Source organism: Oryctolagus cuniculus, chromosome 5 (assembly GCF_964237555.1).
Source record: "Oryctolagus cuniculus chromosome 5, mOryCun1.1, whole genome shotgun sequence".
Taxonomy (NCBI): Eukaryota; Metazoa; Chordata; class Mammalia; order Lagomorpha; family Leporidae; genus Oryctolagus; species Oryctolagus cuniculus.
Genome location: NC_091436.1, coordinates 20,532,330 through 20,557,578, shown reverse-complemented (window position 1 = coordinate 20,557,578; position 25,249 = coordinate 20,532,330). Strand labels below are relative to the sequence as shown.

Below are 25,249 nucleotides of genomic sequence, written 5' to 3'. Positions count from 1 at the left end.
CTACTTAAGATGGGTAAAATGAGACAATATGAATGGGAGGGATTGAAATTATTAGATAATATGCATACTGTGGTTGAAAGGAACTTCTTTCCATATGTAAATGCCTGGGGGAAACAAAGAAATGAATGGAGATTATGAAATAAAAATAGTAAGATAAACAGTGCTCGGTGTTTAATACTGTACTAGTTGGGTTTTGGATACACAGTGAACTACCTCACACAAGCTGCTTGTGGAGAAAAGAGAGGTTTATTTAACAGGGTTTTGCAGGTTCAAAATCCAAATGGCGTGGTGCAGGTTTTGGCTCTGGCAAGGGGCTTATGGTGGATGGTGATACAGGTAGGTTCAGAGGATAAATCACAGAGTAATCGAGGGATCAGAGTGGGAAGTTCCACATTCAGGATTTTGTAACCAACTCTGCTGGGGAAAACTCCAGGGGATCTCCTAGAAGTCAAGAGGTCACATGAGAATGAGCTTCCAAAGGCAGGCCCCTAATAACCTAAGTACCTTCCATCAGGCCCTACCTCCAAATGGTTCCTTTGCCCACTCCCCAGTACCACCCTTGGAATGAGGCCAATATCCAAAACCATAGCGTTCCACCCTTGGCCTCCAGTGGCTCAGGTGAACCTCACTGTGCAGAATGTGCTCTTTCTCTCCACAAGAATGTCAACATCTTACATTCTAGCATTGCTGAAAAGTCCAAGTCCAAAGTCCCATCTGAGATTCAAGGCAAACTCCCTACATGTAAACCCCTGTAACATTAAATAACAAATCATATAATTCAAGATACAATGGTGCGACAGGCACAAGGTAAATATTCCAATTTCATAAAGGGGAGACAAAAATGGAAAGCAGAAATAATCAGCCCAAAGTAAGACCAAAACACAATAGGTCAAGCGTTAGATCCAAAAGCTCTGTGTTCAGCATCCAGATATCACTAGCGAGGCATGAGCTCCCAAAGGCTTGGGTAGTCCCATCCTTACAACTTTGTGGTCTTAACCCACATGTCTGCTTTCTTGGGTTGGTTTCATAGTCTGCCTTCAGCCTTCCATGGAGGGCGTTGCGTGTAGCTGGACTTTGCTGGAGTATTCTCATTGGCTTTTGCCTCACTTTCATATAGCTCCACAAGCTACTGCCACAACAATTGCTCCATGCAGAGCCTTCCACCTTTGACAAAACTCTAAATGGCCCCTGTGCTTTCTTTTGAAATGTTGGTGGAAGCCATCATGACCTCATAATTCGTGCATTCTGAGTGCCTGGTAATTCAGCATCAGGCAGTGCCATGGGCGGCAACCAGCAGGAGCTGCGCTGGGGCCTGCTTGAGACACAAACTCAGAGTGCTTAGTCAGCAGAACGCAGGGACCCAGTCCCACTGTGGTCTTTGGCAAACCTGTGGAAAGGGCCCCAGAATTCCATGAAGCATTCTGTTCCTCTAGGCCTCTGGGACCTGTGACTGTATGGGCGGCCTTGAGGATTCCTGAGATGCCCTGAAGTCCTTGTCCCCATCATCTCACTGATGAGCATGTAAGCCCATTTTTACCTGCCCTAATCTCTTTAGCATGCAGTTTCCTTACTGCACTCTCCTGTCCCAAACAGGCATTTCTTTGTTCCTTTTCTGGTCAGGCTGGAAACTTTCCAACTCCTTCTGTTTTGGTGCATTTTATATCTGATTCTCACTATACACTGTCTAAAAGCAGCCAAGAATACCCATGCAGCAGCCTGAATGATATGATTTGAAACAGTCTCAGTCAAATAAACTAGTCCACCCTCCTTAAGTCTGGCCTTCCACAAAAGTCTCAGGGCACAGACACAATAAAGTCAGGTTCCTTGGCAGGACGTAATGAGAGGACTTTGGTCCACTTCCCATTAGAAGGCTCACTTCAATCTGAAACTCAGCAGCAGAGCCTTCCCTGCCAAGGAACCTACCTAAATTGAACCAGGAAGACATGGAAAACCTAAACAGACCCATAACTGAGACAGAAATTGAAACAGTAATAAAAGCCCTCCCAACAAAGAAAAGCCCAGGACCAGATGGATTCACTGCTGAATTCTGCCACACATTTAAAGAAGAACTGACTCCAATTCTTCTCAACCTATTCAGAACAATCGAAAAAGAGGGAATCCTCCCAAATTCTTTCTATGAAGCCAGCATCACCTTAATTCCTAAGCCGGAAAAAGATGCAGCATTGAAAGAAAATTAGGCCGGCGCCGCGGCTCACTAGGCTAATCCTCCGCCTAGCGGCGCCGGCACACCGGGTTCTAGTCCCGGTCGGGGCGCCGGATTCTGTCCCGGTTGCCCCTCTTCCAGGCCAGCCCTCTGCTGTGGCCCGGGAGTGCAGTGGAGGATGGCCCAGGTGCTTGGGCCCTGCACCCCATGGGAGACCAGGAAAAGCACCTGGCTCCTGGCTCCTGCCATCGGATCAGCGCGGTGCGCCGGCCGCAGCGCGCCGGCCGCGGCGGCCATTGGAGGGTGAACCAATGGCAAAAGGAAGACCTTTCTCTCTGTCTCTCTCTCTCACTGTCCACTCTGCCTGTCAAAAAAAAAAAAAAAAAAAAAAAAAAAAAAGAAAGAAAATTAAAGACTACTATCCCTGATGAACATAGATGCAAAAATCCTCAATAAAATACTGGCCAATAGAATGCAACAACACATCAGAAAGATCATCCACCCAGACCAAGTGGGATTTATCCCTGGTATGCAGAGATGGTTCCATGTTCGCAAATCAATCAATGTGATACACCACATTAACAGACTGCAGAAGAAAAACCATATGATTTTCTCAATAGACACAGAGAAAGCATTTGATAAAATACAACACCCTTTCATGATGAAAACTCTAAGAAAACTGGGTATAGAAGGAGCATTCTTCAATACAATCAAAGCAATTTATGAAAAACCCACGGCCAACATCCTATTGAATGGGGAAAAGTTGGAAGCATTTCCACTGAGATCTGGGACCAGACAGGGATGTCCACTCTCACCACTGCTATTCAATATAGTTCTGGAAGTTCTAGCCAGAGCTATTAGGCAAGAAAAAGAAATTAAAAGGATACACACTGGGAAGGAAGAACTCAAACTATCCCTCTTTGCAGATGATATGATTCTTTATTTAGGGGACCCAAAGAACTCTACTAAGAGACTATTGGGACTCATAGAAGAGTTTGACAAAGTAGCAGGATATAAAATCAATGTACAAAAATCAACAGCCTTTGTATACACAGGCAATGCCATGGCTGAGAAAGAACTGCTAAGATCAATCCCATTCACAATAGCTAAAAAAACAATCAAATACCTTGGAATAAACTTAACCAAGGACGTTAAAGATCTCTACGATGAAAATTACAAAACCTTAAAGAAAGAAATAGAAGAGGATACCAAGAAATGGAAAAATCTTCCATGCTCATGATTTGGAAGAATCAATATCATCAAAATGTCCATTCTCCCAAAAGCAATTTATAGCTTCAATGCAATACCAATCAAGATACCAAAGACCTTCTTCTCAGATCTGGAAAAAATGATGCTGAAATTCATATGGAGACACAGGAGACCTCGAATAGCTAAAGCAATCTTGTACAACAAAAACAAAGCTGGAGGCATCACAATACCAGATTTTAGGACATACTACAGGGCAGTTGTTATCAAAACAGCATGGTACTGGTACAGAAACAGATGGATAGACCAATGGAACAGAATAGAAACATCAAAAATCAATCCAAACATCTACAGCCAACTTATATTTGTTGAAGGATCTAAAACCAATTCTTGGAGCAAGGACAGTCTATTCAATAAATGGTGCTGGAAAAATTGGATTTCCATGTGCAGAAGCATGAAGCAAGACCCCTACCTTTCACCTTACACAAAAATTCACTCAACATGGATTAAAGACTTAAATCTATGACCCGACACCAACAAATTATTAGAGAACATTGGAGAAACCCTGCAAGATATAGGCACCGGCAAAGACTTCTTGGAAAAGACCCCAGAAGCACAGGCAGTCAAAGCCAAAATTAACATTTGGGATTGCATCAAATTGAGAAGTTTCTGTACTGCAAAAGAAACAGTCAGGAAAGTGAAGAGGCAACCGACAGAATGGGAAAAAATATTTGCAAACTATGCTACAGACAAAGGGTTGATAACCAGAATCTACAAAGAGATCAAGAAACTCCACAAAAACAAAACTAACAACCCACTTAAGTGATGGGCCAAGGACCTCATTAGACATTTTTCAAAAGAGGAAATCCAAACGGCTAACAAACACATGAAAAAATTTTCAAGATCACTAGCAACCAGGGAAATGCAAATCAAAACCACAATGAGGTCACCTCACTCACCCCAGTTAGAATGGCTCACATTCAGAAATCTACCAACAATAGATGCTGGAAAAGATGTGGGGAAAAAGGGACACTAACCCACTGTTGGTGGGAATGCAAATTGGTTAAGCCACTATGGAAGTCAGTCTGGAGATTCCTCAGAAACCTGAATATAACCCTACCATTCAACCCAGCCATCCCACTCCTTGGAATTTACCCAAAGGAAATGAAATTGGAAAACAAACAAGCTGTCTGCACATTAATGTTTATTGCAGCTCAATTCACAATAGCTAAGACCTGGAACCAACCCAAATGCCCATCAACAGTAGACTGGATAAAGAAATTATGGGACATGTACTCTACAGAATACTATATAGCAGTCCAAAACAATGAAACCCGGTCATTTGCAACAAAATGGAGGAATCTTGAAAACATCATGCTGAGTGAATTAAGCCAGTCCCAAAGGGACAAATATCATATGTTCACCCTGGTCAGTGACAACTAACCAAGCACCAAAAAGTAAACCTGTTGAAGTGAAATCAGCCCTTGTCCTGACTGTTGATGTACAATTTAATACTTTATCCCTTTTAGTATTTTTTTGTCCTACTTAATACTATTGGTTGAACTCTGTGATTAACACACAATTATTCTTAGGTGTTTAAATTTAACTGAAAAGTGATCCCTGTTAAATATAAGAGTGGGAATAGGAGAGGGAGGAGATGTACAATTTGGGATATGCTCAATCGGACTTGCCCCAAATGGTTGAGTTAGAAATGTGCCAGAGGATTCCAATACAATACCATCAAAGTGGCTTGTACCAATGCCATCTCACTAGTCAAAGTGAACAATTTCAGTTCACAATTGATCATAATGATAGGTCTAAGAGTCAAAGGGATCACACAAACAAGACTAGTGTCTGCTAATGCTAACTGATAGAATAAAAAATGGAGAGAAAAATCCAACATGGGAAGCGGGATACACAGCAGACTCATAGAATGGCAGATGTCCTACACAGCACTCTGGCCTCAGAATCAGCCCCTAAGGCATTTGGATTTGGATGAAGAGCCCATGAGAGTATTTTAGGCATGGAAAGCCAAGACACTCTGGGGAAAAAAAAAACTAAATGAAAGATCTCTGTGAGTGAGATCCCAGTGGAAAGAATGTGGGAGCAAACTGTTGAAATCTTTACTTAATTTATGCTAAACTGATCTTCTGTATATAAAGAGAATCGAAAATGAATCTTGATGTGAATGGAAGGGGAGAGGGAGTGGGAAAGGGATAGAGGCAACCAACAGAATGGGAAAAAATATTTGCAAACTATGCAACAGATAAAAGATTAATAACCAGAATCCACAAAAGATCAAGAAACTCCACAACATCAAAACAAACAACCCACTGAAGAGATGGGCCAAGGACCTCAATAGAAATTTTTCAAAAGAGGAAATCAAATGGCCAACAGGCACATGAAAAAATGTTCAAGATCACTAGCAACCAGGGAAATGCAAATCAAAACCACAATGGTTTTACCTCACCCCATTTGAATAGTTTTCATACAGAAATCATCAAATGACAAATGATGGAGAGGATGTAGGGAAAAAGGGACACTAACCCACTGTTGGTGGGAATGCAAACTGGTAAAGCCACTCTGGAAGTCAGTTTGGAGATTGCTCAGAAACCTGAATACAATCCTACTATACAACCTAGCCATACCACTCCTTGGAATTTACCCAAAGGAAATTAAATTGGCAAATAAAAGAGCTGCCTGCACCTTAATGTTTATTGCAGCTCAATTCACAATAGCTAAGACATGGAATCAACCTAAATGCCCATCAACAGAAGACTGGATAAAGAAATTATGGGACATGTATTCTATAGAATACTATACAGCAGTCAAAAATGAAATCCGGTCATTTGCAACAGAATGGAGGAATCTTGAAAACATCATGCTGAGTGAAATAAGCCAGTCCCAAAGGGGTAAATATCATATGTTCTTCATGATCGATGACAACTTACTGAGCACCTAAAAGGAAAACTGTAGAAGTGAAATGGACACTATGAGAAACAATGACTTGATCAGACTTTGTCCTGACTGTCGAGGAACAACTTACTATTTTATTCCTTTTAGTATTTTTTGTTCTAATTAATACTATTGGTTGAACTCTTTAATTAACACAGAATTATTCTTAGTGTTTAAATTTAACTGAAAAGTGATACCTGCTTAATATAAGAGTGGGAATAAGAGATGGAGGAGATGTACAGTTCGGCACATGCTCAATCAGACTTTCCCCAAACGGTGGAGTTAGAAACGTGCTAGGGGATTCCAATTCAATCCCATCAAGGTGGCATGTATCAATACCATCTCAATAGTCAAAGATATCAGTTTCAGTTCATAATTGATGGGATTAAGAGTCAAAGGGATCATGTAAATAAGACTAGTGTCTGCTAATATTAACTGATAGAATTTAGGAGGTGAGAACAATCCAACATGGGAAGCAAGAAACACAGCAGACTCATAGAATGGCAGATGTCCTAAATAGCACTCTGGCCTCAGAATCAGCCCTTAAGGCATTCGGATCCAGCTAAAAAGCCCATGAGAGTATTTCAGGCATGGAAAGCCAAGACGCTGTGGCAAAAAGAAAAGTGACCTAAATGAAAGATCTCTGTGAGTGAGATCCCAGTGGAAAGAATGGGCCAGCAAAGAAGGAGGTACCTTTTTCTGAAGGGAGGAGAGAACTTCCACTTTGACTATGGCCTTGTCTAAATAAGATCGGAGTTGGCGAACTCAAGAGGCTTCCATAGCCTTGGCTGCTCATGACAAGAGCCTCAGGTGATTACTGATGTATAAATCAGCATGTCAATTGTTAAATAAACAACAGGAATCACTGTGCACTTACTCCCCACTTAGGATCTCTGTCCTTAATGTGTTGTACTATGTGAGTTAATGCTATAACTAGTTCTCAAACAGTTCTTTATACTTTGTGTTTCTGTGTGGGTGCAAACTGTTGAAATCTTTACTTAGTATATACTAAATTGATCTTCTGTATATAATAAAATAATTGAAAATGGATCTTGATGATGAATGGGATGGGAGAGGTAGTGGGGATGGAATGGTTGTTGGGTGGGAGGGAGGTTATAGGGGGAAAAAGCTGCTATAATCCAAAAGCTGTACTTCAGAAATTTATATTTATTAAATAAAATAAATAAATAAATAAATGAAATATTTTAAAATAAAAAATAGACTGGATAAAGAAATTCTGGGATATGTACACCATGGAATACTACACAGAGGTGTAAAAGAATCAAAGCCTGTCATTTGCAACAAAATGGACAAAACTAGAAAACATCATACTTAGTGAAATAAGCCATTCCCAAAAAGACAAATACCATATTTTCTCTCTGGTCTGTGATAACTAATAGGGCACCTAAAAGGTAATCTACAGAAGTGAAATTAACACTTTGAGATGCAATGACTTTGAACAGTCCTTGTGTCTGCTGTGAGGAACTTTTTTTTCATACTATAGTTGAACTATTTACTTAGTAAAGTTAATCATATGTGCTTAAAGTTAATTAAAAATAGATCTTTGTAAAAAATAAAATGGGAATAGGAGAGAGAGGAGGAAGAAGGGTGGGAGTGTGGGTGGAAGGGCGGGTATCATGGGAAGAATCACTATGTTCCTTTAGTTGTGCTTATGAAATGAATGAAGTTTGTATTCATTAAATAAAAGCTTCCTGGGGAAAATAAATTAATCAAAATTAAAATTAATAAAAAAGTGATTTGATTGCTTTCCTATTGAACCAGCAAGCATTACACATGAGCACACAACTCACTGTGCACTTACTCCTCATGTAGGATCTCTGTCCTTAATGTGCTGTACATTGAGACTTAATGCTATAATGAGTAGTCAAACAGTATATTTCACTTTGTGTTTCTATGGAGGTGCAAGATGTTGAAATCTTTACTTAATGTATACTAAACTGATCTTCTGTAAAAAAAAAAAAAAAAAAGAAGAAGAAATTATTAAATCCCAACTTGACTCTCACTGGGATTAAACATGACAATAGGTCTGATCACTGATTTCATCATCATTTAAAAAATCATCTATTATTTTTCACTTTATGTTTCTGTGTGGGAGCAAACTGTTGAAATCTTTACTTAATGTATGCTAAAGTGATCTTCTGTATATAAAGAGAATCGAAAATGAATCCTCATGTGAATGGAAGGGGAGAGGGAATGGGAAAGGGGAGGGTTGCGGGTGGGAGGGACGTTATGGGGGGAAAGCCATTGTAATCCATAAGCCGTACTTTGGAAATTTATACTCATTAAATAAAAGTTAAAAAAAATAATGTAAGCATTTTTTAAGAAAAATTGCATTACATGTATGAATTATGATAAATAAAATGTCAGGGTAAACGGTGTGTGAACTAAATGTTTGAGAAATTTTTCTTTTAATATCTTAAGAATAATTCTACCATGTTACATGTTGCCTAGTTTAAAACTCATAATTCAAATGTAGTCACCTTGAAGACAAAATAGATGCTTAGAATACAAATGTGTAATTTATCCTTGTATATAATTAATTTATGAGATACTCTGCTTTGAAAAATTTGTATGAAGCCCAGTTTTTCTTCCATATATATTTCAAAAACTCATTTCTTTTATAAATGGTTTCAAAAACCATGCAATGATTTTCTATTTAATTTAATTTTAATCATCATCATCTAGTCAACTGTTTTATCCCTGAAATATTAAAGAAGAAAGATGTTATATTGGGCTTATAAGTTACCACAACATTAGGATCTGTACTCTATTTTTATAAGACATTTATTTTCACGTATATTAAAAAATTTACAAGATTTGATTCATTATTGAAATATTTTTCACATCTCAAAGCACTGACTTCATTTTTGAAATTCTGGTTATGTCTATATTCATAATATGTGTCAATTATTTTTCCGGGCATTCACTTTGAGTGTGATGGCAGAAAAACCAGCTAAAATCTTTATAATATAAAAAAAAAACCTGAAATATTTCATGAAACTACTATAAAGAAGTAGGGCAATAGACTGTGACATCATGAAAACTGCTTAACAACCAGCCACAAGTATGCAATCATTTGCTGAGAGCTTAGGAAGTTCTTCAGCCCAACAGAACTCTTTATGCACAGTGGGTACCCAGAAATGCTGACAGGGCACATGGAGAGGACATTGATCTGCCAAGACTATCATATTTCTGTGATGCCTCTCATTTTTACTTTATTTTGGCTTTTCTTTTGATTTTTGACACTGAATGTTGGATTCCTTTCTGCATCTCGACCTGTTCCTTTTTCTTGAAATTATAATAGAAGACATACTCTTTGCAAGATTGTATGCCTTTTCTTTTACACAGATGTCTTAATATTTCAGTTTATTTCAGATGCTTTAATAATTTTTCATCAAGGGTCAGTTAATATGTTAACAGAATGCAGTGAAAAAAAAGTATATAATTTAGAGCTCTAGTCTGCAGTGTTGGTAATCTGTTGTCATCTAATAGTTATGTGGCTATAAAGGGCTCCCAGCCTCCATGAGTCCTATTTCTATATCTTTAAAGGGATAGAAATGTTTGTGGTGAATGAGGCTTCCAATAGAGTAAGTTCTCAAAAGTGCTTTGTACAGTGAAATACTAATGCTATTATTATTTTAAGACTTGATGTTTCTTTGTCTTCCCTTCCTCCTAATGTCTCTGAGGCTTTCCACATCTATAATTGAATCTGCTGTTTTGTCTTTGTTAATATTCCAAGTGTATGCTAAAACCTAAATGCAACCATGCTCTGGAGCCCACACGTTAGCGTCCCATTCTCTCCCTGATTATCTAGAGGGACCAGGCACTGGTCTGGGCAGGGGAGCGTGCAGTGTGGCACACTGAACTTTGAACAATGAAATGACAGAGATAAATTAGAAATGTGCTACAAAGAGCCAGTAAGAATGAGACAAATTTTCATTTTATTGCATACTTATGGCCTAGAACAACAGCACGTGGTAGGTATTTAATGGATAATTTTGAGCACCTACTAGGCGCATTCTGCTGTAAATTTGTAAACATACAAGGCACTGAATGTTTCAAAATAAAGTAATCTGGAGGAATAGACAAAGGCAATCCGATAACTTAAATAGAAATCTTTAAAATACTAATAATGTCTTTAAATTCTACTCTATTGGAGCTTCTAAATAATTGTAATTGCTCTTTATACATTTAATGAAAGTGGTTTTCTTTAAACCAAGAATCTTTGCAAAATTTTTAACACAAGTTTGCTAGTTCTAGAAGTGGCTTGTGGATTTCTCTTTCAACCATGTCTTTAGTGATCTTTCAAAAAATATATGCCACTATTTATCATACCTTCGTTCACTCCAAAAATATTCATTAAACACCTGCCACATGCCAGTGTTGTAGGCACAGCAGTATACAAAACAACCTCTCTCTTCCTCCACCCCCTCCAATCGCTTACTGAATCCACATTAAATATGTTAGGTAATAGGTTAATGGAGAAAAACAAAAGCTGGGAAGGGAATGAAGCCTGTGTGTGTGTGTGTGTGTGTGTGAAGGGGTAAGGTTTCTGCTGATTTATTTGCTTATTTAATTAGGACAGCCAGGGGAAGCCCATTTGAGAAAAGGTTTGGAGAAAGAGGTGAGGGGAGGGCCCTGCAGATCCCTGTTGGGAACAGCATGCCCGGCAGAGGGACCAGCAAGCGTGGAGGGTCTGAGTGGGGACTGTGTGTGGCTGCATCACTTGAAGATAAGCAGGGATGCTGTGTCCTTAAGTGGAGAAAGGAAGCAGGGAGGTTGTTGGAATGTGGGCGAGGTGCATGCTGCAGGGCTTCCCAGAACTCTGTGAGGCCCTTGGTTTCTCCTCTGTGAAAAGGGGGAGCAGGAACAGCAGGCACTGAGCAGAGCAGAGGCACAGCCTGACTTCCATCCTAACATGGTCACTGTTGCTCGACGGGTCTAGGAGGGTAAAAGGAAGGGAGGGCAGAAGCAAGGAGGCCGATTAAGAGCTGTGTAGTCATCCTAGCAAGCGATGGTGGAAGGTCAGACTAGGGGGGGATTCTGAGATTACCTGGAAGCATTAACGACATTTCATAAAGCTTGGTCGTCATGATTCTGCGAAGGCTATTCCATGAGCAGAGGGGAGGCAGGCTTGCAGCTCCGGTACATGCGTCTGTATGAGGTGGGAGGGGGAAGAGGGATCTGCCAAGGAAACGGAACTTAGGTTCAGAGGTGTAGGCGATCCAGGTCTCTGCTGGACTCCACAGCGGACAAAATGGTCAGGAAGTTCTACCCTTCTGAGACAGACAGGCAAGGGTGTACACTCACTCTCACCACTCAGGTTCAACTTTGTCCTGAGTGTCCCTCCCAGAGCAGTAACACTGGAGGAAGAGACATGTAATTCAGAAAATAAAATCCAAAGTTTTTCTTTTTCTCATCTATGTATGATCATCTATGTAAAAATCCTAGGAAACCCACATAAAATGACATACTTGAATGAATAAGTGAGTTTAGCAAGGCCCCAGGATACAAGGGCAAATTCTCCCACATCCCTGATTCTAAAGCTGCTAGTCAGTCACTTTGGAGAGCATTTTGGCAGTTCCCTGCAACACTCCTGACCATGTGACCCAGCAGGTCCACCCCTGCGTGTTCAACAAGAGAAATGAACGCACAGCATCAATCCACACAGAGATCTGTGCTCAAATGTTCAGAGCAGCAGTGTTTGTAAAACCAAGAGCTGGAAAGAGCCCCTGTGCCTGTCAGCTGTTAAGTGGACACAATGTGGTATATCCTGACAATAGAGCACTACTCCATCCAAAGTACTGATTAGCTCACACAACATTATGGACATTTTGCTAAGTGAAAGCAGCCAGACACATATTTTATAATTCCACCACAAGCGCCAGCCCCTTGAATTTCCTTTTCTTTTTATTTCAGTCTCAAAAATACAGATAGAGGATAGACGGGGTGGGAGGGGGTCTTCCATCCGCTGATTCACTCCCCAGATGACTGCAACGGCCAGAGCTGCGCCGATCCGAAGCCAGGAGCCAGAAGCTTCCTCTGGGTCTCCCAAGCAGGCACAGGGGTCCAAGGACTTGGGCCATCCTCTACTGCTTTCTCAGGCCATAGCAGAGAGCTGGATTGGAAATGGAGCAGCTGGGATTCGAACCAGCGCCCATATGGGATGCCGGCACTGCAGGCAGTTGCTTTACCTACTGTGGGGAGCAACCCGGACTGGACTGAGTTACTGGAATTAAGACTTATTCTATGCATCTGCTCTCCCACAATATGGCGCTGAGAAGGGAGAAACAGCTTCTACACAGCTGCCTCCAGTTCAACCAATAAACTGTAGGACCTGCTCCTGATTGGAGGAGAGCAGCGTACTCGGCGTGTGGGCAGCCGAGTTGGGATTGGCGGAAGAGGACTATAAAGGAGGAGAGAGACAACATGCACCAGGAACATCTAAGGGGAACATCTAGAGGAACATCTAAGAGGAACACCTGTGCAGCCCCCGAGAGAGCCGGCCGGCGGTGTGCCGCTCCCCCGCGGAAGTGGGGAATGTGGCAGGGGGAACCGCCCTTCCACGGAGGTGGAAGGGACGGTAGCCAACCCGGGAAGGACCAGCAGCCAACCCGGGAAGGACCAGCAGCCAACCCGGGAAGAACCAGCAGCAAACCCAGGAAGGGCCGAGCAGACGAAAGAACAGCGCAGGGTCCTGTGTCGTTCCTCCACAAAGACGGGGAGCGACACCTACTATGCCTCAGCACCGGCCCCTCAATTCTACTATTTACTTTAAATAAAGATTAGAGACTAAAATGAATTATTTATTTATTTATTTATTTATTTTTACAGATATAGATAGACAGTGAGAGAGAGAGAGACAGAAAGAAAGATCTTCCTTCCATTGGTTCACCCCCAAATGGCTGCTATGGCCAGCACTGCGCCGATCCGAAGCCAGAAGCCGGGTGCTTCTTCCTGGTCTCCCACATGGGTGCAGGCACCCAAGCACTTGGGCCATCCTCCACTGCCTTCCCGGGCCACAGCAGAGAGCTGGACTGGAAGAGGAGCAACCTGGACTATAACCTGGCGCCCATATGGGATGCTGGCACCACAGGAAGAGGATTAACCAAGTGAGCCATGGCGCCGGCCCCTGAAATGAAATTTTTAATAGCAGTATTACAATAGCAAATATGAAATACTAAAGGATACATTTTAAAGTAAATTTTAAAGACATGTATATGGAAAACTACAAAGATACTGATAATGCAGATTAAGGCACATCTAAATATATACAGAGATATACTCTGCTCCTGGATTTAAAGATTCATTGTGTTAAAATGCCAGTTTTTCCCACTTTGACCTATAGAGTCATTACAATCCAGTTTTACTGTTTGTAGAACTGGCAACCTCATTCTCACATTTTTATGAAATTGCAAAATTTTAGGACAACTATAATAACTTTGAAAATAAATAATATTGAGGGGTTTACAGTGTATGATTACAAGTTTTCCCCTAAAGAAACAGTAATCAAAGCAGTTGGGTATTGACCTGGATAGAGACATTTAGATCAATGAAACAGAAGAGATAGTTCAGAAATGGACCTACACGAATTTGCCAATGAATTTTGAACAAAAATGCCATCATAATTCAATGGGGAAAGGACAATCTTCTCAACAGATGGTATTGAAAGGCCTGGATGTCCATATAATGAAAAAATGTGCTTTGGTATAAGTTCTGGAGTGTAAAGGCCCCAGAACCAGGAGCTCTGACGTTTGAGGACAGAAGACAAAGAGAATTTTGTTCTATTTCTGATCACTGGATTAGGTCATGACTGCACTCATTGAGAAGGGTGATCTTCTTTACACAGTTTTTGGATTCGAATGTCATTCTCTTCCAGAAATTCTCTCATCTGGAGATAATGCTTTGTCAGCCATCTGGGCATCCCCAAGCCTTGTCAGGCTAACCATAAAATTAACCATCACAAGATACAAAAAGTATGAACCCCCAGAGAACAAATTGATAAACTGGACAAATTTAGGAATGCTATCCTTTAAAAAGCAATATAAAGAAATTTAAAAAGCAAGTCACATATGGAGAGAAGTTACAACAAATAGGTTTGATAAAGAACAAGTGTCCAGATCTTACATGGAATTCTTGCCGTTTTATATTTAAGCAACATGATAAAATAAAATGGAGGAAAAAGTTGTTAATAAGTATAAGAAAATACAAGCATAGTTAGTGTCTTTAATCATTAAGGAATTGCAAATTAAAACCACAGTGCAATACAACTACACATCCAGCTGGAATTATATACAATCAGCTGAAATTAAAAAGACTGACAATGAGAAGTGATGGAAAGATGAGTAGCAAATCAAATTCTCCCACATTCCTGATTCTAAAGCTGCTAGTCAGTCACTTTGGAGAGCATTTTGGCAGTTCCCTGCAACACTCCTGACCATGTGACCCAGCAGGTCCACCCCTGCGTGTTCAACAAGAGAAATGAACGCACAGCATCAATCCACACAGAGATCTGTGCTCAAATGTTCAGAGCAGCAGTGTTTGTAAAACCAAGAGCTGGAAAGAGCCCCTGTGCCTGTCAGCTGTTAAGTGGACACAATGTGGTATATCCTGACAATAGAGCACTACTCCATCCAAAGTACTGATTAGCTCACACAACATTATGGACATTTTGCTAAGTGAAAGCAGCCAGACACATATTTTATAATTCCACTTAAATAAAATTCTAGAAAAGGTAGAATCATGGCAGAAAGCACTGTAGTGGCAGCTGCCTGGGGTTGGGATAGGAGGGAAAATTGACTTCAAAGAGGAAGGAGGAAACATTTGGGGTGTGATAGAAATGTTCTTTCTGTATCTTAATTGTGGTGCTGCTTATAGGATAGTGTATGTATGACAAAATTCAAGGAACTACACAATGCAAATGGATGAATGCCATTGGATGAAAATTATGTCATTGGATCTAAAAAGGCTTTTTTAAAATTTAAGCAGACAGGAACTCCTATAAATATACAAAACAAGGTGGTCGGGGGGGAAAAGCCATTGTAATCCATAAGCTGTACTTTGGAAATTTATATTTATTAAATAAAAGTTAAAAAAAAAACAAGGTGGTAAAAGCCAGAAAAAAATGCATTCATCACAACAAATCATCCTACCCTCCCCTACCGTAATCATGCTATATGAAGAATCTTACAGGGCTGGCACTGTGGCATGGCCACTAAAGCTGCCACCTGGGATGCCAGCATTCCAATTCAGCTCCTTGCAAATGGTTTGGGAAAAACAGCAGAAATGGCACAGTGTTTGGGTTCCTGCCAGCCACAAGGGAGACCTGGAAGAAAACTCCTGGCTTTGACCTGGCACAATCCTAGCCATTGTGGCCATCTGGGAAGTGAACCAACAGGTGAAAGATTTCCTCTCTGCAACTCTGACTTTCAATCTTTAAATAAATCTTTAGTAAAAAATAGAAAAAGAGAATCTTATATTGGGTTAAAACATTTAAGTTATTAGCTTTTCATGTATTGGTTAATCAATTATTTGTAACTGGATTTATTGAGAGTCAATTACAGAGAGTGCAAGCAAAGACTTTGGGTTTTGAGTTACTTTTTAAATATTTATTATTTATTTTATTTGAAAGAGTTACAGAGAGAGAGAGAAAGAGAGAGGGAGAGGAGGAGGGAGAGAGAGAGGTCTTCCATCCACTGGTTCACTCAAATGGTTCCCCAAATGGCAGCAATGACCAGAGCTGGGCAGTTCTGAAGCCAGGAGCCAGGAGCTTCTTCCGGGTCTCCCATGTGGGTGCAGCTTATATGTAGCCACCATCTCTTTGTACTCAATATTTCATATAGTGAGCAGGCTGATTTCTGTTCTTACAAGGACATTAGTTCTATTGGATCAGAGCTGCATTCTTAAAACTTCATTTAATTTTAAGTCCCTCCTTAAAGGCCTCATATAAACTATGGCCACACTAGGAAGTTGGACTTCAACATATGAATTCTGGTAGAGAAAGAAACAGTCCACAACTGTTGGGGGTGTGGCAAAGGAAGTGGGGGGAAGAGGAGGAGTAGGGAACCACATTTTCCTGGTGATAACACTTCACACTTACCAGTGATAAAGATTTGCAACCCAGTATAATGCCATGATGAAGTGGAGAGGCCACTAGGAGGAGGTTTTGCATTTAGCTGGGGCCTGAAGGCACTGAGGCTGAGCTTGGTATTAGAAATGTTCCCAGCAGGGTCCATACCCGCAGATGGGCACAAGGTCCTAAACTCAGGAGGAACTGAGAGTTTGAGCTTTGATTTAATTTCCCAAGGTTTCTAGGTCCTGGAAGGTTTTTAATTTTCCTGACGCCTGTGCTTCATGAGGGTAGTCAATTCAATTAAATCAACTTAGAAAAAAATGAAGGAATAAATGTTTCTAGTATGGGAAATTTGTGAAGCAATTCCTAGCTGTTGTGCAATGCAAATACCTACTAAATTCCTGGGACTTCTGGTTGAAGGATAAAAAATTAACAATAAATAGCTCCTGTTCTCAAGTAGCTCACAGGAAGTGGAGCCCATGGACACTTGAACAGATCATATGTGGTTTAGTAAGTGAAGAGGTAGACATAATAAAGTAGTGCATACTAAGGAATTTCCCTGTTGAGACCTCTCTGAAAAAGCAGGACAATGTTCCACCCAATTTGGATTCAGATGTCAAGACTCATGGTGAGCACACATACCCCAGTAGAGGGATGGAAAATCTTATTACTGACATTACTGAGATCTCTGGAGAGGTCAAGGAAGGGAGGGTTTTTATTGGGTGAGCGTTTAGGGTTAGGTTTGAATCTTCTGCTGGGTCCAAAACCAGGAGCACCAGGCTGTTCTTTCTCATAAGCTTGTCCAAATGGGGCACGTGAGAGCAAGAGAAACAGGTGAGGCTTAAAAACTGTTGGCAAAAATCAAACATGGGGTCACTGTTCACTGTCTTCCCTACTCTAGTTCCAGAGGAGTGGGTGGTTAGGAAGCTTTCCTGGAGAAGGTTCTACCAGGGATTACATGAGTATTAAGAAAGGAGTATGATATTATTGTTGTGTGCACCTGCCTGTGAAAATACTGTCAATGCAAAAAGAGCAAAATACAGAAAAGCATAAAACAGAAATTAAAATTCACTCACAACTTCACCACCCTAAGGTAATCATTGTTTTTTTTTTTTTTTTTTTTTTTTTTTTTTTTTTTTTTTTTGACAGGCAGAGTGGACAGTGAGAGAGAGAGACAGAGAGAAAGGTCTTCCTTTGCCGTTGGTTCACCCTCCAATGGCCGCCGCGGCCGGCGCGCTGCGACCGGCGCACCGCACCGGTCTGATGGCAGGAGCCAGGAGCCAGGTGCTTTTCCTGGTCTCCCATGGGGTGCAGGGCCCAAGCACCTGGGCCATCCTCCACTGCACTCCCTGGCCACAGCAGAGAGCTGGCCTGGAAGAGGGGCAACCGGGACAGAATCCGGCGCCCCGACCGGGACTAGAACCCGGTGTGCCGGCGCCGCAAGGCGGAGGATTAGCCTAGTGAGCCGCGGCGCCGGCTCATAAGGTAATCATTGTTAATAGTTTCATTCCTTCTTGCGTTAGCTTGAGAATCGGAAAATGTAAATTATCAAAAAAAAGACATGAATTTTTTTTCTGATGTACATTTTAGTAACTGCAGCTCTTTTATAGTACATATTCCTTTTTTTCCAATGAGGGAAGTTTCTGTATACTTGCTATTTTTTAACTTTTTATATGGGAAAGCTGACATCTATGTTCAATTTTCTTTGCCATATCTGTTAATGCTTTCAGCTTATTCTGTTTGAAACATAGGAGAACTGAAACTACTAGACTTTTAAAGAAGTCTGGAAACCTGTATTTCTTTGTTAGAGACATGTTATTTGTGCCATGTCTATTTTCATTTTGCTGTCAGGAAACTGCTGGAATTCAAAGTTGACCTTTTCTGCTCAATGCCTCTAGACAAGCTAAGAATCACCAAAGGACCTACAGTTCCATAAAGCAGACAACCTGCACTTGGAAATCCACATCCCCTTAGCACTTTCATGTTGCAGGTGCTTGAGGAACTTGTCAAGTTCAAAGGCAGAATCACAATCTTTCATGTTTAAAAATTTTCAAAGGTTTGTCAATGATGCTTCTAAGGGTTGATAGAGTAGACTCCCTTTATCCCTATCACTGTCGCTTTTCAAGTCCCTTGTGGTCATATAGCTGAAGTTATTATTGCCATCACTTGGGGCAAAGAGGACAATGACTTCTCTGCCCTGTCTTGCCTGTTCCCTAGTCTTGTTTGGTCTATTGGCGAATATGCCCTGTACTCTATTTGATGAATATTGACTCATACAATCAGTTCAATTATGCAATGAAGGGAGTGAAGTATCTCATAAGGCAATTGTGGTCATGGGCTTGGGCTTTACAAAGAACAAACTTCAAATGTGCAATGATTGTGAAGGAGCTTGGTTCTCAGTGTGGTCTGCAGTAAACCTCCTTCTAGTTCATTACAAGAGGGCTGACTTTAGAGCCTGGAGGCAGATAATTGCATTTGTACTTGGTTGGCGACAGGGACAGTTGTGTGAAATGTACAAATGTACACAGGTTGATATTTCTTTTTAATGGGGGAAATGCATTTTGGGACTCTTTGTGGAATCATCAGGTGGGTGTGTTCAGGTATTTGTGCAGAACACAAGTCTTAAACATTTGCTATCTGGACCTCTGCAGAAAATGTTTGGGCATCACTGCTCCAGTCACCCATGTTCACAGAGACAGTTGTTAATTTATGCCAGAATTGATTGAAAGTTGGTAATTGATATGGCACTATAAGCAACTGAATTAATTGAAAAGCAGATTATTGATGGTTACTGATTGTATTAGTCATCTTTCCATTACTACAATGAAATACCTGAGGTGACTAACTTCAAAAAAATAAGACATTTATTTAGCTCACAGTTTTGGAAATTCAAGTCCAAGACTGAGTGATTATATGAGTTTGGCCTCTTGAGGGTGGAGATGGAAATGTCAGAGTGTGAGCAGAGGAGGAATCACATGACAAGGCATGAGACAAAGCGGGGGTGGGGAGGGGGGCTGGCACCAACTGAGGCTTTAATTACAACCTCTTTCAAGAACTGCCTTCCAAAGGCATGCTCCTAGTGACCTAGACGGGTCAGAAAGGGACCAAGAATTTATACTTGTGTTTCACTAGCATCTTCCAGAGTCTACCTGTTTACAATGATATTAAGAAATATACCTTTGTCTTTCCCTTATCTATAGAAAATATTTGGTTTAGGGGAGGCGCTGTGGCTCAGTGAGTTAAAGCCCCGGCCTGCAGCACCGGTAGCCCATATGGGCACCGTTTAAGTCTTGGATGCTCCCTGCTAATGCACCTGGGAAAGCAGCGAAGGATGGCCCAAATACTTGGGCCCCTGCACCATGTGGGAGACCTGGAGGAAGCTCCTGGCTCCTGACTTTGGATCAGCTCAGCTCTGGCCATTGAGGCTGTTTGGGGAGTGAATCAGCTGATGGAAGACCTCTCTCTCTTTCTGTGTCTACTTCTCATTGTAACTCTTTCAAATAAATAAAATAAATCTTTTTTTTTTTTTTTGAAGAAAATATTTGGCATTTCCTTTTTTGTCTTAAAATGCTTTTAGGATACTTGAAATACCTTTGTGAAGATATTTGGGACTATTATTTTCAGGAGAAATGTACTTTATAGACAGAAGTAATACTAACAAAATATTTTGCTTACATATTACTTCGTACTGCGCAAAGATTTTTTTTAGCCATTTAGTATTGCCCTCGGCTCCTCATATCACATGTATCACATAAGAGTTCATTTGAAAGTATAGGAGCTCCATGTGTTTTAAAGAACAGCAGAATCCTATATCTTCCACCACATACTAACATTGACAACATTTGCTTCAAAGAAACCTGCCCTTATCTAGCAACTCCATGAGGAAGTAGCAGATTTGTGAGCATAAGTATTTGCAAGGTTACACAATTTATTGTTGTAGTCTTATTTATCACCTGATATCTTCCCCCTTGAATTTCCATTTTAATATGCACCCTAAGTTTTTTGTCAAAAAAATTTAAACCCTTTCTCCATTAATCTCATGGATCTTCTTAGAGAATGTTTTTTTTTCCCCCAAAGATCTTCAATTCCTGCCTCTTCAAAAAAAAGAGTCTACTTTATAGCTTTTATATTTTATAAGCCTTTCATGGCAATTTTTATAAGTTATTCCTATCTTCCTCTTACTAATCAGAAGCATAATCTTTCAGAATTTTCTAGAAAAAGAAAAAAATGACCTTAAGTCATTTTCCATTATTTCCAGAAATGGAATTAAATGAATGCAATAAACCTTAAAAAAGAAATCTTTTCTTTTATATAGCTCTTTTATTTCTTTTGTACCTGAAATTTATGTTTCTCTGTGCCCACAGTCAGTGACTTGTAAATTGTCTTTCCCCATCTACACCACCGATCTCAGGACCTAAAAAAAGAGTTTTGAGTTCTGTGATTTTCTTTCCTACAGCATTTCCAGTGTGCTAGGTTGTAGTCAGGTGATTTTGATTAGAATGTAAGCTGGATTCTCTGGATTCTATCAAGCATAATCAACCTTTCCTGGTCTTGAACATCAGGACTGGGACGTCATTCACTAACAGAGTACACTGGTGTTTATAACCCCAAGTTTCCACATCATCTTCTGAATCATGAAAAGATTACAAGCATTATTTTTGTTGGTCCTTTATTTATACTAATTCTTTATAAAGTTATAATCCTATATAATGAGTTTTATCAGCTTATTTTGTTATATACATAAATTCTGTGTTTTGTTTAATGCTAGACATCAGAAAATCTGTTATACTTCTAAGTTGGTTTGTATGATTGTGTGATTGCATTTTACTCCGTGCTTTTTCTAAGAGTCAGCACTGGCTTAGAGTAAAGCCTCTCTCTTGCTCTGAGCCTCTGCCCCTGAGCATCTTGATGCAACTGCAGGAGAACACACAACCCTGCTGAACACACAGTCTTATTCAAGTTTATGACTATAAACCTCAAGTATGACCTTGGGACCCCTGACATCTTTGCTCTGTTCCTCTAGCCCATTCCCTCTCACTTTTGATGACTATTTCTGCACCATCCCATAGCTCTGTCAGCTTTCTCATTCAACAAATGACCTTGTCTCGGATCATGATTAGAATAGAACCTCCACCCCTCCCATCACCGAGTCTACAAACCCATCTCCTCTAGAGTCAAACTGACTCTAGCTTCCCAGCTATTACAAATGTGATGGACCGTCTGGGCTTCACTCATACTGTGGATTGATTCCATCTCAGCCCCCTGAAGACTTACCTCCTGTACCACCTGCCTCCCCCTCCCCTGATCACTCCCTCCTGCAGACCATGTGCATCCACCCTTCGCATCATGAGGAGAGCCTTCTTCTACCACACATCCCTCTCTAGCCCTTGGGCCATTCATTGACTCAATGCAGTGTGACTCCTTCACAGCTGCTTATGTTTCCATCGCCACGCCTCCCTCAGACTCTCTGCAGCCCACTTCAGCTGAGAGGGTTCCTGATAAAGACAGACACTGACTTCAGCGTCCATTCTCATCTCTCCAGATGCCTCGGCAGCAGTGGGCACAGTTGCTCACTAAAGCTCTTTTTGAAGCAGTTTATTAACAGATTCCAGATCCCTACCTCAGCAGCTGCTTCTTTTCTTTCTCTTCTGTGGCTCCTCAGAGTCCCTTCCAAACTCCACATGTGCCCAAAATTTAACCCTGGCCTCTGTCAATCTGGCCTTACTTTGTCCTATGACTTTAAATATACCAGCTCTATGCTGAAATGGTCCAGGCTTGTATACCTGTATTCCCCTCCCCCAGCCACAGACTCACTTTGCCAATTCTCAGGAGGGTGAAACTGGAGGAAAACCCTTGCTTCCCCTCCACTCCCACTCCAAAGCTCATTCTTGTTCTGTCTTTTCTCTCTAAGGACATGGCAACCCATTCACTCAATTATATTTCATAACATGTTTTATTGCTTTCTTCATTTTATTCTTCTTCAGGTTTTAAATTGTCACCTAAAATGATATGCTTACTTAAATTCTACAGAAATAGAAACTCGTCTCTCTTGGGCACTGTTGGATCTCTGTGCTTAGAGCAAGGCTTGCAACAATGATGGACAATAAATATTAAATGACTAAAGAATTCATTAATAACATAAGGTATTTCTGAAATTTCCAATTCTAATTTCACTGGTGGTCTGGCTGCTGGCCACATTCTTTGGTGTAGAATTCCCCTTTTAGTCTGCTTGGGCTGATGTAACAGAACACCATAGACTGGGCCCCTTGGGGAGCAGACGTTTATTTCTCCCAGTTCTGGAGCTGGGAAGCCAAAGATGAAAGTGCTGGCGGATTTGGTTCCTGGTGATGCTCCCACCCACTGCTTTGCAATTTGCTATCTTCTTGCTGTATCTTCACAGGTAGTGGTGGGGTTGGAGGAGGGGTTGGAATGGGGAAGGAGAGAGAGAAAGAGAGAGAGAGAGAGAGGGAGAGAGAGAGATTTCTCTTTGATCTCTTCTTATAATGGTACAAATCCTATTGTAGGGGCTCCATGACCTTATCTAAACCTACTGACCTCCCAAAGATCCTTCCCCTAGACACATACAGTGGAGGCTAACACTTCAATGTGTGAGTTTTAAGGGGACATATTTAGCCCTAGCAATTCCTTTTGAAGTTCTAGTTCTAATTCTCCTCAATTCTGACCTCAACATGATATCTCTTAGCTCTGTCATTGGCATTATCACCCCCATAGAGATAGTGAGGTTTCTATTTTCACTAAAATAGTCAATCTTTGACTATATGCAGGATTTCAATCCTCCCATAGGACTGTGCTGAGTTTTCATTGCCTGTATGTTTGTCCAACTTGTCATTACAAAAATTTGCAAATATACAAGACAGTAAGGGGAATTATGGCATAATGAACCCAATGTAATACATCCACTGACAGCAATTAACTCATGGCAAATCTTGTTTCATGTATTATTACCTGTAACCTCCCAAGATTATTTTGAAATCAATCTCAGGCTTTACACAGTTTCACTTGTGGAAATTACATCTTTAAAGTATAAGGAATCTCTACATAAAAAATGAGAGGATAATCACACACTCCAATAATTTTATCACAGCTAACAATTAATAACTTCTTAAATATCAACAAAATGCATGTCAGTAATCACTTTTTTCATTGTCATATAAGAATTTAATAATTTTTGAATCAGGTTCCAGAAGAATTCTGGAGATAAAAGCTACTTGATCTACCTCCTCTGTTCCTTCAGAAGTCTGTCTGTGTCTCTCAATTCCTCCACCTCCCTCAGACCTTCCATTTTTATTGAAGAAGCCAGGTCATTTTTTTCTTCAGTGTCCTCTTTGGTTTGTATTTTACTGAGTACATTTCCCTCCTGCTCATCCATTGTATTTCCAATAAATTGGTAGTTATAGATCTTGGATCAGATTCAGATTCAATATAGTTTTTGGCAATACCATGTCACAGTGGCCTAGTTTCAATAGGAAATAAGGATAATATCTGAAATGCTCTTTTTGTCAGCAATTAATGATATTATTTAAATCAGAAGTTATAAAATGTTTTGTCTAATGCATTTTTACATTCTTAAAAAGTACCGCTTTTTCAGGCATGGAAAGCCAAGACATAGTGGCAAAAATGGTTCTGCATGAAAGTTCTCTGTGAGTGAGACCCTAGTGGAAAAAAGGGGCCAGCAAAGAAGGACGTACTTTTCTCTGAAGGGAGAAGAGAACTTCCACTTTGCATATTGCCCTGTCTAAAAACCCACAGTGTTTGTGAACTCAAAAGGCTTTCATAGCCTTGGCAGCTCATGACAAGAGCCTCGGGTGATCACTGATGTCATAAATAAGAGTGTCAGGAGTCACTGTGCATTTCTTCCCCATGATGGACCTCTGTCCTTAATGAGTTGTACTATGAGAATTACGGTAAAACTTGTCTTCAAACTGTGCTTTATACTTGTGTGTCTGTGTGGGTAAAAATAGTTGAAATCTCTACTTAATATTGAGTTAGTCTTCTGTATATAAAGTCAATTAAAAATGAATCTTAATGGAAAATGGAATGAGAGAGGGAGTGGGAGGTGGGATGGGAGTGCAGGTGGGAGGGTGGGAATTGGGGGAAGAAACACTATATCTCAAAAAGCTTTACATATGAAAATTTGTATTTATTAAATAAAAGCCTTCAAAACAAAAAGTACTTCTTATGTGGATTTTATATATCATATATATTATATTAGGAATTAACAGTGAGAACAATCTAAAATATTTATTTATTTTAAAAATCAATAGCAAACCATTGAAAGTAAGCATAAAAACACTTTCATTGGAGATAACTATATATTCCAAAAGAAAGTATTTCCAAAAAAAGGGACAATGTTTCACATTTACAAATGTCTTTACAATCCAGTTTGGCAGAAGAAAACTCATTTGTTCATTCTGCTTCTCTGTTCAAGTTGTTGCAATGTTTCTTTAGGTTGAAATAAACAAAGAAATTCAGTCTCACAAGGATGTATAATTGGAAGTAGTTTTTACTTTAATACTCTTTTCTGATAATTATATTTTCCCCAAAAACTTGACAAATGGTAGTTTTTGTTTTGCTTTGTTTTATTTTTGTCTTTTTAAATTTTATTTAAGGTATACAAATTTCATGTAATTCCTATATACAGATTTGGGAGCATGGTGATACTTCTCATCCTACCCTCCCTCCCACCCACACTCCCATCCTTCTTCTTCCTCTCTCTGCTATTGCTACTCTTAATTTTTAATCTGTCTTTTTGGGCCTGGCTTATTTCACTAAATAAAACAGTTTCCAGTTGCAGCCATTTTGTTGTAACA

General features: G+C 40.3%; 1 long non-coding RNA gene across 1 annotated transcript; it reads right to left on the bottom strand.

Moving 5' to 3' along the window:
* Nucleotides 1-239: 239 nt before the first annotated feature.
* LOC127493125 (uncharacterized) lies at nt 240-1,205 on the bottom strand. The gene is made up of 3 exons (XR_007923167.2): nt 1,002-1,205; nt 676-749; nt 240-441 (listed from the first exon to the last, which is right to left on the bottom strand). It is a non-coding gene; the product is annotated as an uncharacterized lncRNA (long non-coding RNA).
* Nucleotides 1,206-25,249: the final 24,044 nt, after the last annotated feature.